This window comes from Podarcis liolepis, assembly GCF_965112155.1.
Source record: "Podarcis liolepis genome assembly, chromosome: 17".
NCBI classification, from domain to species: Eukaryota; Metazoa; Chordata; class Lepidosauria; order Squamata; family Lacertidae; genus Podarcis; species Podarcis liolepis.
The window spans coordinates 4,535,753-4,549,721 of record NC_139571.1 but is presented as its reverse complement, the minus strand read 5'-3'; the positions used below and the strand labels follow the sequence as shown (position 1 = coordinate 4,549,721).

The window sequence follows — 13,969 nt, the reverse complement described above, 5'->3', positions numbered from 1 at the left end:
GCTATTTACACAAGGGAGCTACAAAGGTGAGGAGTTCCTCTCAGGCAAGATATTGCCCAACTCATTTCAGGAGGAATACCTTTGAAAGCGCAGGTCAGGGCTGTGTACACACCATACATTCAAAGCCCCCACACCCCAAATGTGGAGCCAGTGTGGTGTAGTGGTTAAGAGCGGTAGTCACGTAATCTGGGAAACCAGGTTCGTGTCTCCGCTCCTCCCCATGCAGCTGCTGGGTGACCTTGGGCCAGTCACACTTCTTTGAAGTCTCTCAGCCCCACTCACCCCACAGAGTGTTTGTTGTGGGGGAGGAAGGGAAAGGAGAATGTTAGCCGCTTTGAGACTCCTTTGGGTAGTGATAAAGCGGGATATCAAATCCAAACTCCTCCTCTTCTTCTTCAAATCCTGGTAACTGCAGTTTACCCTTCGCAAAGCATCTTAACAAGCTGCAGTTCTCAGGATTCCTTTACATGCAGCCCAGTTTGGGTGTTAGTGGGCCCAGTTTGCACTTTCAGAGCACTGGACAGCCTCCTAAATGAGGTGAGCTGACTGAAGGTACTGATCAGACTGGCTGACAGCCAACCTGATTCATGTTTTCAAATGTGTCCCTCCGGCCACCGACCCCTGGGGGTGGGGAATCAAAGCTCCTCATTGATTTTTCTTCTGTAGGCTAAGGAATAAGACTTATTTATCTGAAGATAAGCATGCCCACATTAAAAACTCTTGCTTCTCTCCCCATATTCTACACCCACTCCTAAAATCTTGAAGAATGTGGAATATCCCAAAATCAGATGATGACCAGTGGATGGTTGATAGATTGTGGGGGAGTGGCTCATAGTTTTAGAATAGTTCTACAAATCTCTTCATCTTGTACTCCCCACATGCATAGAGCTTTGATGGTCTTTCTCAATCCCCAGCCTACTACTGCTGAGCTCTGATTTTTCAATAAACAAAAGCAAAAATATCAACATTTTGTGCAAATACATTTATTATGCATTTGTAAAAGTTGCAAGAAACCCCATCAAGCTTTTCTTTGGGGGAAGTTATAGAACCGTAATGCTCATTTCTGAGAACCGGACTTCAAGGTTGGGCCAGCTTAGCCTAGCGGTTACTTCGACTTCGACTTCAAGGTGGTGGGGCTTTACCTCAGATGTTCTTTGGAGTGGTATTGCCAGCCAGGCAATTGGATTGGACGTTATATCGTGGCAATGCCTCCACTTGTTTTTAAAACTAAGAAATGCAATCATAACATGTCTAAGTCTGGCATTTCTTTTTCTTTTGTTGCTTTGCCTAAGATATTGAATCCAAAAATAAAGACTATTCAGCACCTGCTCCCATCCTGCACACAGATAAATTATCCACAAATACCCATATATTATTATCCTTTGAGTCAGGTCAGAGGCAAAAAAAAAAGGAAAGAGAGACTGATAAGTGGAAAGGAATGAAGAGAACTAATTTGAGGGCAAGGTTAATCTAACTTGACAGGGCAGGTGGAATGCAATCCGCTCGGCACACCTGTGCGTGCATGCACACGCCTGCAGTGGCACTGTAGATAGGAAATTTCCATGAGATAAGATCACACTCCGTAATTACCTCCAGTTTACAAAAGAAAAAACACCTTCTCCCTCTGTAACTAGAGACATATATGCCACAACAGTGGAAGATGATTCCGCAATATCAGCAGCATTAACGGACGGAATACAATGAGATTCACAAGTACCAGACTGGCTTTATTTCTGAAAGAATAAAAAAACTGTCCCTGTCTGGCCACTACAAGCATCTCCTAACACATGAAAAAAATACAAAGGGGGGGGGAACACTTCACTAAGATGTGAAACTGGTTAAATATCAGTCTTTACAGAGGTTGCCAAGCTTTTGGAGCATGTGGACACATTTGCAAAGTGGAGAAACCTGGCATACAAGGCAGCCTATTGGGGAAGGACCATCGCTCAGTGGTAGAGCATCTGCTTTCCCAAGTTCAATCCCCACTGGCATCGCCAGGTATAGCTGGGAAAGAACCCTACCTGGAATCCTGGAGAGCAGCTGCCAGTCAGTGTGGACAGTACTGAGCTAGATGTACCAAGGGTCTGACTCAGTAGAAGGCAACTTTCTATTCTATTGACTACAATGAAGTGATTGTTTCAAGGTTAATTTCAGCAGGGAGAGGGTAGGTGGACACTGGACTCCAGAGAAGGCCTGGGTGGTCTTAGAGGAGTACTGGGAGGGCCCAAGTTGGCGACCCTGTAGGTATTTCAAATATCAGTTTTAAAACTCTTATTCCTCTGGCACAGGTATTTATGTGCAATGCTATTTATTGATGTTGAAACTGTCTTGACTGATTCACTTGTCAATTGAATCGGATCAGAGATGTTTGTTTTTTAATCACAATAGATGTGTTAATTAGCTGATCAATATGCTACAATGTCTGTGACTGAAAAACTTTGTGTTTCAGATTCCAGTATCTTTTGTTCCAGCCCAAGTTTCACCCCTCTGCAGATAGCTTTCTGAAGTACTACCTGGCTGTGCCTTCCTGGCAGACAGCTGTAGCAATATCCCAAGGGACATGGCTAATTGTGGTAATAAGATTTTACCTGCCTCAGATCCCAGTGCTGTTACCTTCCTGTTGTTCAATCCATGTGTTAATTAGCTCGCCATGGTAGACAGAATAGGCTTGAACTGGTGAAATGCCAATTCAAATCCTCACACAGCCATGAAGCTCACTTAGGGCTCATCTACACTTACTTTTGCTATGCACTTTCCAGACAGAGGTCTGGGCTTTCCAGGTCTGCGTCTGAGCAGGATTTCCCCCCAGTGCTTTCCCCAGGAAAACCAGCATTTCACTGCTGAATCATACCAAATGGCAATCCATGGAAACATGGCACAAAAGGAAGTGTGGATGAGCACTTAGTGGGCCTTTGATGACCAACCAACTAGAAAACTACAATTTAAACAGCACCACTAGTTGTTCTGCTGGGCTTGGGATTTATGCAAATAAAATGTTTCCTAGGCCCTCCTTTATATCTATGTTGTGAACTTCTCAAAACTGCTGATGCCATGCTGACAGCAAAGTATTTTCAAGAACATGGCAGTATAACTGGCAATGGCAATTTGAAAAGTCCAGTATGAAGAAAGGAAGGTCATAGGAAGTTGCCTTATACTGAAGCTGCATACATGTCATACTTTTGAAGCACATTTATATTACATGGCTTTCCCCAAGAATCCTGGAACTGTAATTTGCTAAAGGTGCCGGGAACTGTAGCTCTGGGAGGGGCACATTACTGTCCCCAGGATTCTTCAGAGGAAGCCATGTGATTTAAATATGCTTAAAATGTATGGGGTGTGTGCAGTCCTATGTACCTATGATCCCTCCTTCCTTCTGTTTCAGTCTGGTATTCAGAAATGCTGCTTGTGTGCAGTGTGTGCTATAAGGGGACTTGAACCCCTGCCCCTGTAGCAACTGGGTGACTGCTGCCTGTTCCACTGGACTCTTGGGAGGGTTTGATTTATTTTATAAAAAATGATTTTTATTGCAATTTAAAATTCCAGGTACACATCAACTTTTTCTTTACATTGACATACATCTTCTACTTTATTATTCTATACATCTTTGAATATTCTAAATAATTATTATTGATTCCCCTCTACCTCTTAACAGCTTGTGAAAAGGATCTGGGGGCCTTAGTAGACCACAGGCTTAATATGAGTGAATAGTCTCATGCAGCAGCAAAAGTATCTTCTACATCAATAGAAGTATAGTGTCAAGGGAAATCATAATAGCACTCTATGCTGCCTTGATCAGCCCACACCTGGAGTACTGTGTGCAGTTCCAGGTACTACAATTTAAGGATACACAGGTAGATGCAGAGATATAAATAGAGACCATTATTTGTTGCTCAACACCCCTTTTGCTTGTATTTATTTTTGATTCAGATTTGTCACGGCCAATGGCTAGTACAATAAAGTTATTTGGATTAGATTGGATATTGATAATCTGAAATAATAAATCAAGATAATAAAGGGTCTGGAAACCAAGCCTTATGAGGAATGGTTGAGGGAGTTGGGCATGTTTAGCCTGGAAAAGAGGAGATTGAAAAGAAATATGATAGCCATCTTCAAATGTTTAATATGGTGTCCCATGGAAGATGGAGCAAGCTTTTTTTCCTCCAGCTCCAGAGGCTAGGACTCAAACCAAGGGCTTCAAGTTAGAAGAAAGGAGATTATGTCTAAACATCAGTAAGAACTTCCTAACAGTAAGAGCTGTTTGACCAATGGAACAATCTCCCTCAGGAGGCTGTGAGCTGCTTTTTTATAAAGAAATACTGTATTTACATGACCCAATCCAAAAGGAAAGAATTAGGGCCATTTAAGTGTGGTTGTCCTGTTCCATAATTAGTGTTCTCTCGACTGAAGCCAAAGGTAAGATACTTATTTCCAGAATGGCACATGACCAAGGGAAATATATAATATACAGTCATACCTCGGGTTTCAGATGCTTCGGGTTGCACGATTTCAGGATGCGCACCATGCCAAACCCAGAAGTACCGGAACGGGTTACTTCCAAGTTTCGGCGCATGTGCAGACGCGCCAAATCGCAACCCATGCGTGTGCAGATGTGGCGCTGCAGACGTGCTTCCCGTACGGATCATGTTCGTAACCCAAGTGTCCACTGTACAATATATACAATACAAAACCAGCTCACATTGCCAGTCTAACAGCAATTGGCTATAAATAATGTATATAACAAATCACCTAAGAAAGCAAATCAATTAGTAATATTACAGATTCACTTAGAGCTATTACAAATTCCTGCATACAAGTTATCACACAAACACCTGCTTTACAAAACATAAATCAGGTTCCCACCAATGATGGCTTTGGTGGAAACCAAAATGGAAAGTGGAATTTTTATGTGACAGTGTCCAAAATTATGAACAGGAGACATACCGTACCCAGAAAATGAAACCACTAACATGGACATAGGTATGTTCCTAGTAGTTGCTCCAGTCTTCATAGACCAAGTTGTTCTGGTTACCTGTACCTAGTTCTGGATCTCTGTGATCTCGTTTCTCTGCTAACCAGTGTCTTAACGTTATTGGAGAGATATAACAATATCGCCAAGTGTTCCATGCTGCTCATATTTCCAGTGCAATTAGCACACTCAGAGTGAAGTGGCTTAGGAAACGAAGCAAACTTTTAAAGCAGGGCTGAGTTATGTTCCCATTTTGTTCAAGTGTTTTGAAATAACCATGCCCGTTCGCTCCCAAAAAGTTGTATCGCTTGCTAGAGGAGCCTGCTTCATCTGATTGTTAAGAAGAAAAGGTTTTACGGAGAAAAAGGCAGCCCAATTTATCAAAATGGAACACTTCCCCATGAAGAAAGGCTATATAGATTACAGGTGTACTTTGGATCCTGAACGCCTTGCAAGTTGAACGTTTTTGCTCCCGAAAGCCACAAACCTGGAAGTGAGTGTTCCGGTTTGCGAATGTTCTTTGAAACCTGAATGTCTAACGTGGCTTCCTGCAGCCAATCGGAAGCCATGCCTTGGTTTCTGAATGTTCTGGAAGTCGAACGGACTTCCGGAATGGATTCCGTTGGACTTCCGAGTTACCACTGTAGTACCTTTTGGTTTATGAAAAAGGTAAGTAAGAGGGGTTGGGATGGATGATAACAGCATGAGAATAATAGAACTGTAGAGTTGGCAGGAGTCATCTAGTATAACCCCCTGTAATGCAGGAATAAAAAAGCCTTACCGGATCATGCTAATGGCTTATTTAACACAACATTCTGTTTCCGACAGCCACTACATACATGCCTATGGGAAGTCCGCAGGCAGGTTATGAATACAACAGCTTGCTGACAATGCTAAAGTTGGTATTATTTATTTATTTATTTCCTTGCCTTTTTCCCTGATGGGACTCATGCATGAAAACTTTAAAAAGAAGCACCTGCCTGGCCAGCAAAAAGAGCAGACGGCTTGTAAAGGCAAAATTATAGATGTGATACATGCTTTCACAAATTACAACCACCAGTTTTGTAGGCAAGTGCACAGGCGAGTCCACTGAATGTGCTCTGGTGTGTGTGTCAGGGCCCCTTTGTATTTGGGGGGGGGGGAGGGAAAAAAACACAACTCAATGTTTTGCTCTCTCCATAGCAGAGGAAAGAAAGTCGGGACCAACCTACTGAAGTTCATCATTAGTGTTTTATAGACACATAACAGACACACAATGTAAAGGAGTGTCAGCTTGGCTCTGTGGGTGCTGCAGCGTCCATGGTCCTGGCACTGAAATTTGTGGGTTCCCGGCCCCTTCACGTGGAATTTTATGGGTGGCCCCAGGACATTGGCACCTCTGTGAGTGAGTGAGCCTGCCCAGAGAGAGAGAGAGAGAGAGAGAGAGAGAGACAGAGCGACACAGTGACATTTTCTAGCTTCTTTTGTGCTTTGAGAGGCGGCACACAGGCCCAGACGGAGGGGTGGCCATATGGGCCACTTGGCCCGGGCCTCCGATTCCAAAGGGGGCCTCGGTCAGCATATTTATCTATATTTTCCATTTTGTCTTTATATGCAGATACGATTCAAGCCTTGAAATTGATACGGAACGGAAGGGGGGGGGCTCCTTTCCCCCTTCCTTCTAGGAACATCCGAGGCCCCGCTTATTCCTATGGCCCCGCTTTAGCCAATCACAGACCTCCTGTTACAATGTATCCATTCTGTTTCTGCTTTTGCCCTATAGTACAGAATGGGTTTGAAATCATTGAAATCTTTAAAAATTGATATAAAATCAACCGTAACTCCAATTTCTTCGCTCTCAGTGTCATTCAACTCAGTTCCCCGTGGACTCCATAATGCTATCCCTACTTCCATAATCCCCGAAGCGGCAGGTCACGTACGCAGGAACTTCTTAATTTGCCAAACCTTCCCTCTAGGCAATATTAGGTGGCAGACGATGCATATCTCTGACCCATTGTCTTGCCACCACCGGTACTCAATAAATGTGTATCTATGTATATTTCCCGCTCCGCATATCCCCCCTCCCTCATCCGAAAATGCTAATTAATGTAATCCCACCTTTTCATAATGTATTCATGACGTGTAAAGTATATTCATGATGTAACTTGTGAAACCCAACCTTCCCATAATGTATTCGTGACGTTTCATGCACTGTATTCTGGGATATGGAGGGAAATTTCAAAAGTTCATGCCACCCCTTTCTCTGGGTTCAATCTCGCCTTGAACCTGTTGCGCAATAAACTTGGATCTTCTGCAGTTTGCTCCTGTGTCCGGCTGAGCTCATTTTCTTCCGCAGGGACCCACGGACTTAGTCCGATGAGCTGGGTGGCAGAGTAACCCCGCACCCAGATTTTTCCGTAGCAGTTGGCGCCGCAACGTGGGGCTTGCGGTTCTCCCAAGCTGCTGACTGGGGGCCCCGAAATCTTCAGCCGGCTCCGGGCCATTTTGCCTGGGAAGATCCTTTTGGACCCCCAGCCATCTTCTGGGCGGTAATCGAAAGCCCTAGGAGTTCAGCCGGGGAGCAAAAGAGGGATCCAGCCGGCTTATTCATCGATCCCGGGATCATCATAGAAGGCGCGTGAGTATAAGGAAAAAGGAAAATCCAGTGCACTGGTGGGAAGGGGGTGGAATCTCCTGGCAACTGAATTCTCTGCCCTCCTCTCTATCGCTCCTTCTTGCCTTTCTCTTGGTCCGGTTAGTGAGAGAGACCGTGGACCGCTGCTCAACCCGAAAGGGGGGTTCTGAGCTCTTTCTCTTTTCCTTAAAATCTCCAGCCAGCCGCACCAATTGGGAGCCCGAAAGTAAGACGGAGAGACCCGACTTGAAAGACAGCCGACTCTCCGCAATGGACATCCCAGTTGAAAGCAAGGGGTTGGAGCTCTCTTTCCGAACTTCTCTAGCGCCCGGCAAGGGGGCGGGAAGTGGTCTTGCTTTCTATCCCAATCCCAGCCGCACTGGTCTGTGCCACGTAACACGTGTATCGTGCGTGAGCCCGCTTCCAAAAGCAAGGGGGATTTTCAGTTCGAAATTCTATCCAGGGACCACCCGATCTGGCACTGCATGGCGCGGGCGTCCAGTAGGGCCCCTTTTCCTGAGATGTGACGATAGGTAGGAGGTTGCCAGGAGGGATAGCCCATGAGGAATTGGGCAGGACCGGCAGAGTGGAAAGAGACCCCAGGTTATAGGAAATAAGGAAATAGGAAATAAGGAAATAGAAAAGGGAACGCAAGGAACCGGATAGCTAGAGCTCTCTAAAACCCACTAAGGAAGTTGCCAGGCAACTAGAAGCCCCTTTTCCTCTTTACTATACGTCCCTGTACTAAGCATACCAAACCCCTAGACATACCAATCCTAATCAACCCCTCTCTTTCCCCCTTCTCTATCCCAGACACCCCCCCCCAAAAAGGAAAAAGCAAAAAAGCAACAACCGCAACGCATGCATTTATAAAGGGGTACCCAGTCGACCAAGCGTTATGAGCCCTACCAGTTTGATTAACTGGTGGTGTGTTTGAAGAGGCAAGGAGGCTCATAAAACCATGTGGGACCTTCCTACTAATTTCACTTAATGAAGCCAGAGGTAGTGGCCCAACTCCTTGCAATAACCAACTAAAGGATGAGAATATATCTGTTTATATGTTACATGTTGTCTGTTATGTGTGTTGTCTGTTAATACATATATGAGAATATGTATGTTTATATGTTGTCTGTTATGTGTGTTGTCTGTTCCTTCTGTCTCTGGCAGACTGCCTTTCTTAAGTGTGCATAGTTTAAACTGCAAGCTTGCTTCAAAATTTAAATCTAAGGAAGCCATGCTGGATCTTAGCAGTCCTAAATAAGACAAGATGAGAATGAAGTGTGCAAATGTTTACCCCACCTCTTGCTTTGCCCCAACTTTTGAGATTGTGAGTCTACAGTCTTATTTTGGAAGGTGATGATAACCTAATGTTTCTGCTGCAAAAGCCTAGTTGAGCACAACTGCTCGCTCAAGCTAAAATGCAGTGTATGTATTTCATTAAGCGTATGCCTATAAAAGTATGGTGTTCATTCTAAGAAAAAATATTTGAGTCCAGTTTTAACTTTGATTTGGTTCGACAGAAGAGTTATTGTAAGGCTCCTGATATCAGTCTCTATAAGACTTCATGGCCTCTTTTGTTAGAAAATGCCCCCCCTCCCCCTTGTTTCACTGCCTCTTTCAGTTGGTTTCTCCCTTCTTACTTCTGTGCTAGGTAAATTTACTCCCGAGTAAGCTTCCTTTAAAGGAAACTGCAAAGAGGGGAGGGGGCAACACTTGTGTATTCCCTTAAAAAAAAAAAAAAATCAAATCTAGGGCTGCTTTACCTGTGCTTTATAAGAGATCCTCTCAGGAGTATAGATGTTTCCTTTCCCAGCTGTAAATCTGTACTTAAATGTGTATGCCTCTTTGGTAGTACAAATCTTGCTGTGAAATCTCGCTGTGAACCCTATATTTTGGAGGGTTGGACTAGATGACCCCAGGGTCCCTTTCAACTCTCCCAATTTGTGGCTGTGTGGAAGACCATGTGTCTGCAAGCATTGGAGGGTAATTCTTAAATTCTGGTGTGGTAATGGAGTTGAAATTCAGCCTAGCTTTGCTCTTTAGTTTTAAAAGGTGAGAGGTGAAGCCCAACTGGTAATACCAAGCATTTGAGTGATTACAGTGTTTATCATTTTGTCTACTATTTAAAAATCAGACTTAAAAGTCTACTCAAAGTTTAAGCACATACAAATGAATAATCAAGTAGAATTAGCCTTGACCATTCCTGTAAATAAAGGGCAGGAAATAATAATAATATTAATAATAATAATAATATTTTTTTTTGTCTGCAAATGGTAAGGCTGAAATGGCTGAGAAGTTAAAAAAATAAAAATAAAAATAAAATCCTATGAATTCTAACTCTGGCCATTTTTACTCATAAATAAGAGAGCGGTTGATTGTTCCGCGAATGGCCAGAGGGATATTAGCCCTTTCCTGTACATAAAGGAAGCAGTCTCAGTTTGCTTGGGCTGAAATTGCTAGCTTTGGTGAATACCTAAATTGCTGAGTTTCTCTTTTTTTGTTTAAAATCAAACCCTGTTTTCAAAATCTACTCCTTACCCTTCCTTTCCCTTATTCAAATGGTAATTTAGCCAAAGGATGGTAATTTAGCCAAAGGATGCAACATTTCAATAGTATAAAACGTTTGCTGAGACATGAACTCTGCACATGCACAGAGGCCAGATTAGCTAAAGAAGAGAGAGAGAGGAAGGGGGGAACTGTAAGGGGGAGAGGAGGTTTCTTCGACAACTACAGAGAGAAATTTATCCAAATGCAAAAAACTTTGAACCATTGAGGGAAATCACCCTAAATGTTTCTTTGCTCCAGAGGCTACGTAAGACAAAAGGCTTTTAAAAAAAAAAAAAAACAAACAAAAACTAGCCCATCAAAAGCCAAGAGCCTTCCAGGTTTCAAATCTTAACATGCCAAATTCTTTTCACAGGTAAATATCAAAGCATCCCCCCCCCCCTCAATGGGAATTTTAGGAACAGCATTTCCTGACAAGCTTCTCACATGAAATAATTTTCCCTTTTAACAGGATATGTGAACCCCGGTAACAAAGTGTTTGTCCCTTTTTCCTCCCACAGCAACTTTCTTTCTGTTCTGTGAAACAAGTCTGAATCCATGCTATATTAGTGACTTCCACAACCAAACATTGTTTGTGGAATGGTATTTGTTTACCTTTTGCCTGAGCATTTCTTATTCTGTCATTTTGGCTAGTGCAAGGTACCTGCACAACTTTAAATTGCCATTCATTTTCTTGGTATTAACTCATTTCCCAGTATTAACATTACAGTTGATGTTGTCACATCAAGAAACACTATTTTATTTTCATTTGCGATGTTAGAATGCCAAAACAGATTACTTCAGGTTACTTATTAATTGTTTGTTTTAGCATTTATTTATTTGGTTCCTCATAGGTCATTTTGTGTGTGTGTGTTTTACTTTGGGGACATGTTCATCACATGTTGAAAGTCAGTTTCATGAAGTTCTTTTATCAAATAGCACATGGTGAATTTAAAGTTTTTTCCCCATGGTTTTCCCATTTTTTTTTTCAGTCTAGTAGTAATCTGCGTGGTTTTGATAATATATTTAATAATAATTCTTTTCTAAATCTGATGTCTTTGTGTCAAGTTTGTTTTCATCTAACTGGTAATCTAATTTTTTGCTTTCTTTTGTATTTTTTAACCTTTGTATTTTTTACAGTTCTCTTTCTCTCCAAAGTGAAGGAAAGCAAATGAACTTGGCAGATAATAACAGTAGTTATAGGAAAATGTGATAATAATATTGGAATGAATGAAACGCTTAATTCGCTAAGATTTTTATTATTTGCAGCTTCCAACAGAAACCGAAGGACATCCTTTTTGCCTTTTGCCCCCTCCCTTTTCTAACTGTCTTTAAGCCCCAAAACCCTGCCCCTTACAGGATATCACCTATACAGATGTGCAATGATGAAAAGCAGCAACAACCCCTCAACTCAGTTCTTCCGTCATCACAAGACACCAGAGTTTTCAAGTGCCCACAGCTATCTCTTTCAAAGGATATAGACTGCCAGGGGAGTGGGCCTGACAAAGGGGGGCTATTTTCTGTGTAATTATTTTTATGTTTAATGTCTTATTGCTTGCACACCAATTCTCATGCATTTTATACTTTCTGATAGCTCACACTATTGTGTAGTCCAATGTTTAGATCAACTTGTAACCACATTTAATTGTTCCACCGCCAACTTTCCCTATCCATTTTAAAATGTGTTAAACCTCGTTTTGCCAAGGACAAGCTTCTGGATCCATAAAACACCAGGTACATGAAGGTGCGTATGCTTTGGTTTAGCAGGAATGATCCCTTATAGAGTTAAATTGACTTATTTGGACAACTGCCCTTGTTAAGAATGGTTTTCTTTTAACAGATTGGTTTGAAGAGTTGAGAACCATGGGGCAAGATAAATTCAAATTGGACTCAGTTTGAATTGGGCAAGTGTATCCAGGCTGCAATTAGCCTTTTGGTCCTTTAAGTGCAAGTGAGCAACCCCCATGCGTGCAAAACCACAGCCTATAATAGAATCCCATAGTTAAAGGCCAAGGCGAAGACCTCTCCCTCACGAGATGCCCAAACCTGTGCCAGCTATGGTGAATGCCAGGCGACATGGTTAAATGAAAGCCCTGAGGGGATTCAACAGACAGGATGTGTTGCTGTAGCACTATGTCAGTGTGAGACCACAGAAGAGCTACCTTGACACCTGAGAACACACAAATGGCGGGGGGGGGGGGGGAAGCCAACTGCATTTTTTCAGTCAGTTAGACCTTCCTGCTAGGTGTAAAGCATAAAACACTATTGAGAATGCCACAACTAATATAGCAACAAAATACAAGAGGTGTTCTTTATATAATACCCTATATGCAGCTACCTGCACTGCTATACTTGCAAATGACCGTAAGAGGCATGGCTTGCAAGTCCCTTTCAGGTTTGCATAAAGCCACACATCCCATTCACCGAGGTTTAGGGTGCGGAGAAAAGATTTGCAAGTTCTTACAGAACTTTAATGCAAATCTATCTCCGAATGGGGGACTGATACGGAACGGAAGGGGGGGGGCTCCTTTCCCCCTTCCTTCTAGGAACATCCGAGGCCCCGCTTATTCCTATGGCCCCGCTTTAGCCAATCACAGACCTCCTGTTACAATGTATCCATTCTGTTTCTGCTTTTGCCCTATAGTACAGAATGGGTTTGAAATCATTGAAATCTTTAAAAATTGATATAAAATCAACCGTAACTCCAATTTCTTCGCTCTCAGTGTCATTCAACTCAGTTCCCCGTGGACTCCATAATGCTATCCCTACTTCCATAATCCCCGAAGCGGCAGGTCACGTACGCAGGAACTTCTTAATTTGCCAAACCTTCCCTCTAGGCAATATTAGGTGGCAGACGATGCATATCTCTGACCCATTGTCTTGCCACCACCGGTACTCAATAAATGTGTATCTATGTATATTTCCCGCTCCGCATATCCCCCCTCCCTCATCCGAAAATGCTAATTAATGTAATCCCACCTTTTCATAATGTATTCATGACGTGTAAAGTATATTCATGATGTAACTTGTGAAACCCAACCTTCCCATAATGTATTCGTGACGTTTCATGCACTGTATTCTGGGATATGGAGGGAAATTTCAAAAGTTCATGCCACCCCTTTCTCTGGGTTCAATCTCGCCTTGAACCTGTTGCGCAATAAACTTGGATCTTCTGCAGTTTGCTCCTGTGTCCGGCTGAGCTCATTTTCTTCCGCAGGGACCCACGGACTTAGTCCGATGAGCTGGGTGGCAGAGTAACCCCGCACCCAGATTTTTCCGTAGCAAAATAAAATTATTTGTCAGCATAACTCTTGTGAAAATTATTTATATACTTATTTATAAGACTTCAGTTATCCCCAGGGTAAAAAAAAGGGGGGCACATTATCTGGCTGGCTCGGGCCTCTGCCTGGCTCTGCCTGGCCCTGGCGGCACAACTACTGGGTTTATTTCAAAGCACTTCAACGAAGGAAAGCTTCGAGTCCGCCTGGATTTCGGCCTTTTATATTGCCTCCTGTTCATTTCTACTGATTTCGCCCCGCGCTTGGCAGATTTCAAGCGCCGCGATCCACAACCTGAAATCAATCAACTAATTAATTTCATAAAATTTACACACCCCAAAAACCCTCAAAGCGGTTTACAAAAAGATAAAACAACAGAACCGGGGGGGGGCTCACAACCCTACTTTAAAACATACACAAGTTAAAATACCGAAAATGAAAATGAAAATAAAATTACCTTCGCTTTCTAAGCATCTGATTAAAGTCTCTCAGGCTGCGACCCCCAGGCTCCCTTATTCCCGCTCTAGCCCACCTCCACTCTATGGTTAATCACTCCCGGGCACGTGA

The 13,969-nt window shown here is 42.9% G+C and overlaps 2 long non-coding RNA genes across 2 annotated transcripts; one reads left to right on the top strand and one right to left on the bottom strand.

Moving 5' to 3' along the window:
- The first annotated feature begins 679 nt into the window (after positions 1-679).
- LOC310696835 lies at positions 680-1,415 on the top strand. The gene is made up of 2 exons (XR_014520755.1): positions 680-1,082; positions 1,128-1,415. It is a non-coding gene; the product is annotated as an uncharacterized lncRNA (long non-coding RNA).
- LOC310696836 lies at positions 1,154-13,931 on the bottom strand. Its single transcript, XR_014520756.1, has 3 exons — positions 13,860-13,931; positions 4,475-4,663; positions 1,154-1,287 (listed from the first exon to the last, which is right to left on the bottom strand). It is a non-coding gene; the product is annotated as an uncharacterized lncRNA (long non-coding RNA).
- Positions 13,932-13,969: the final 38 nt, after the last annotated feature.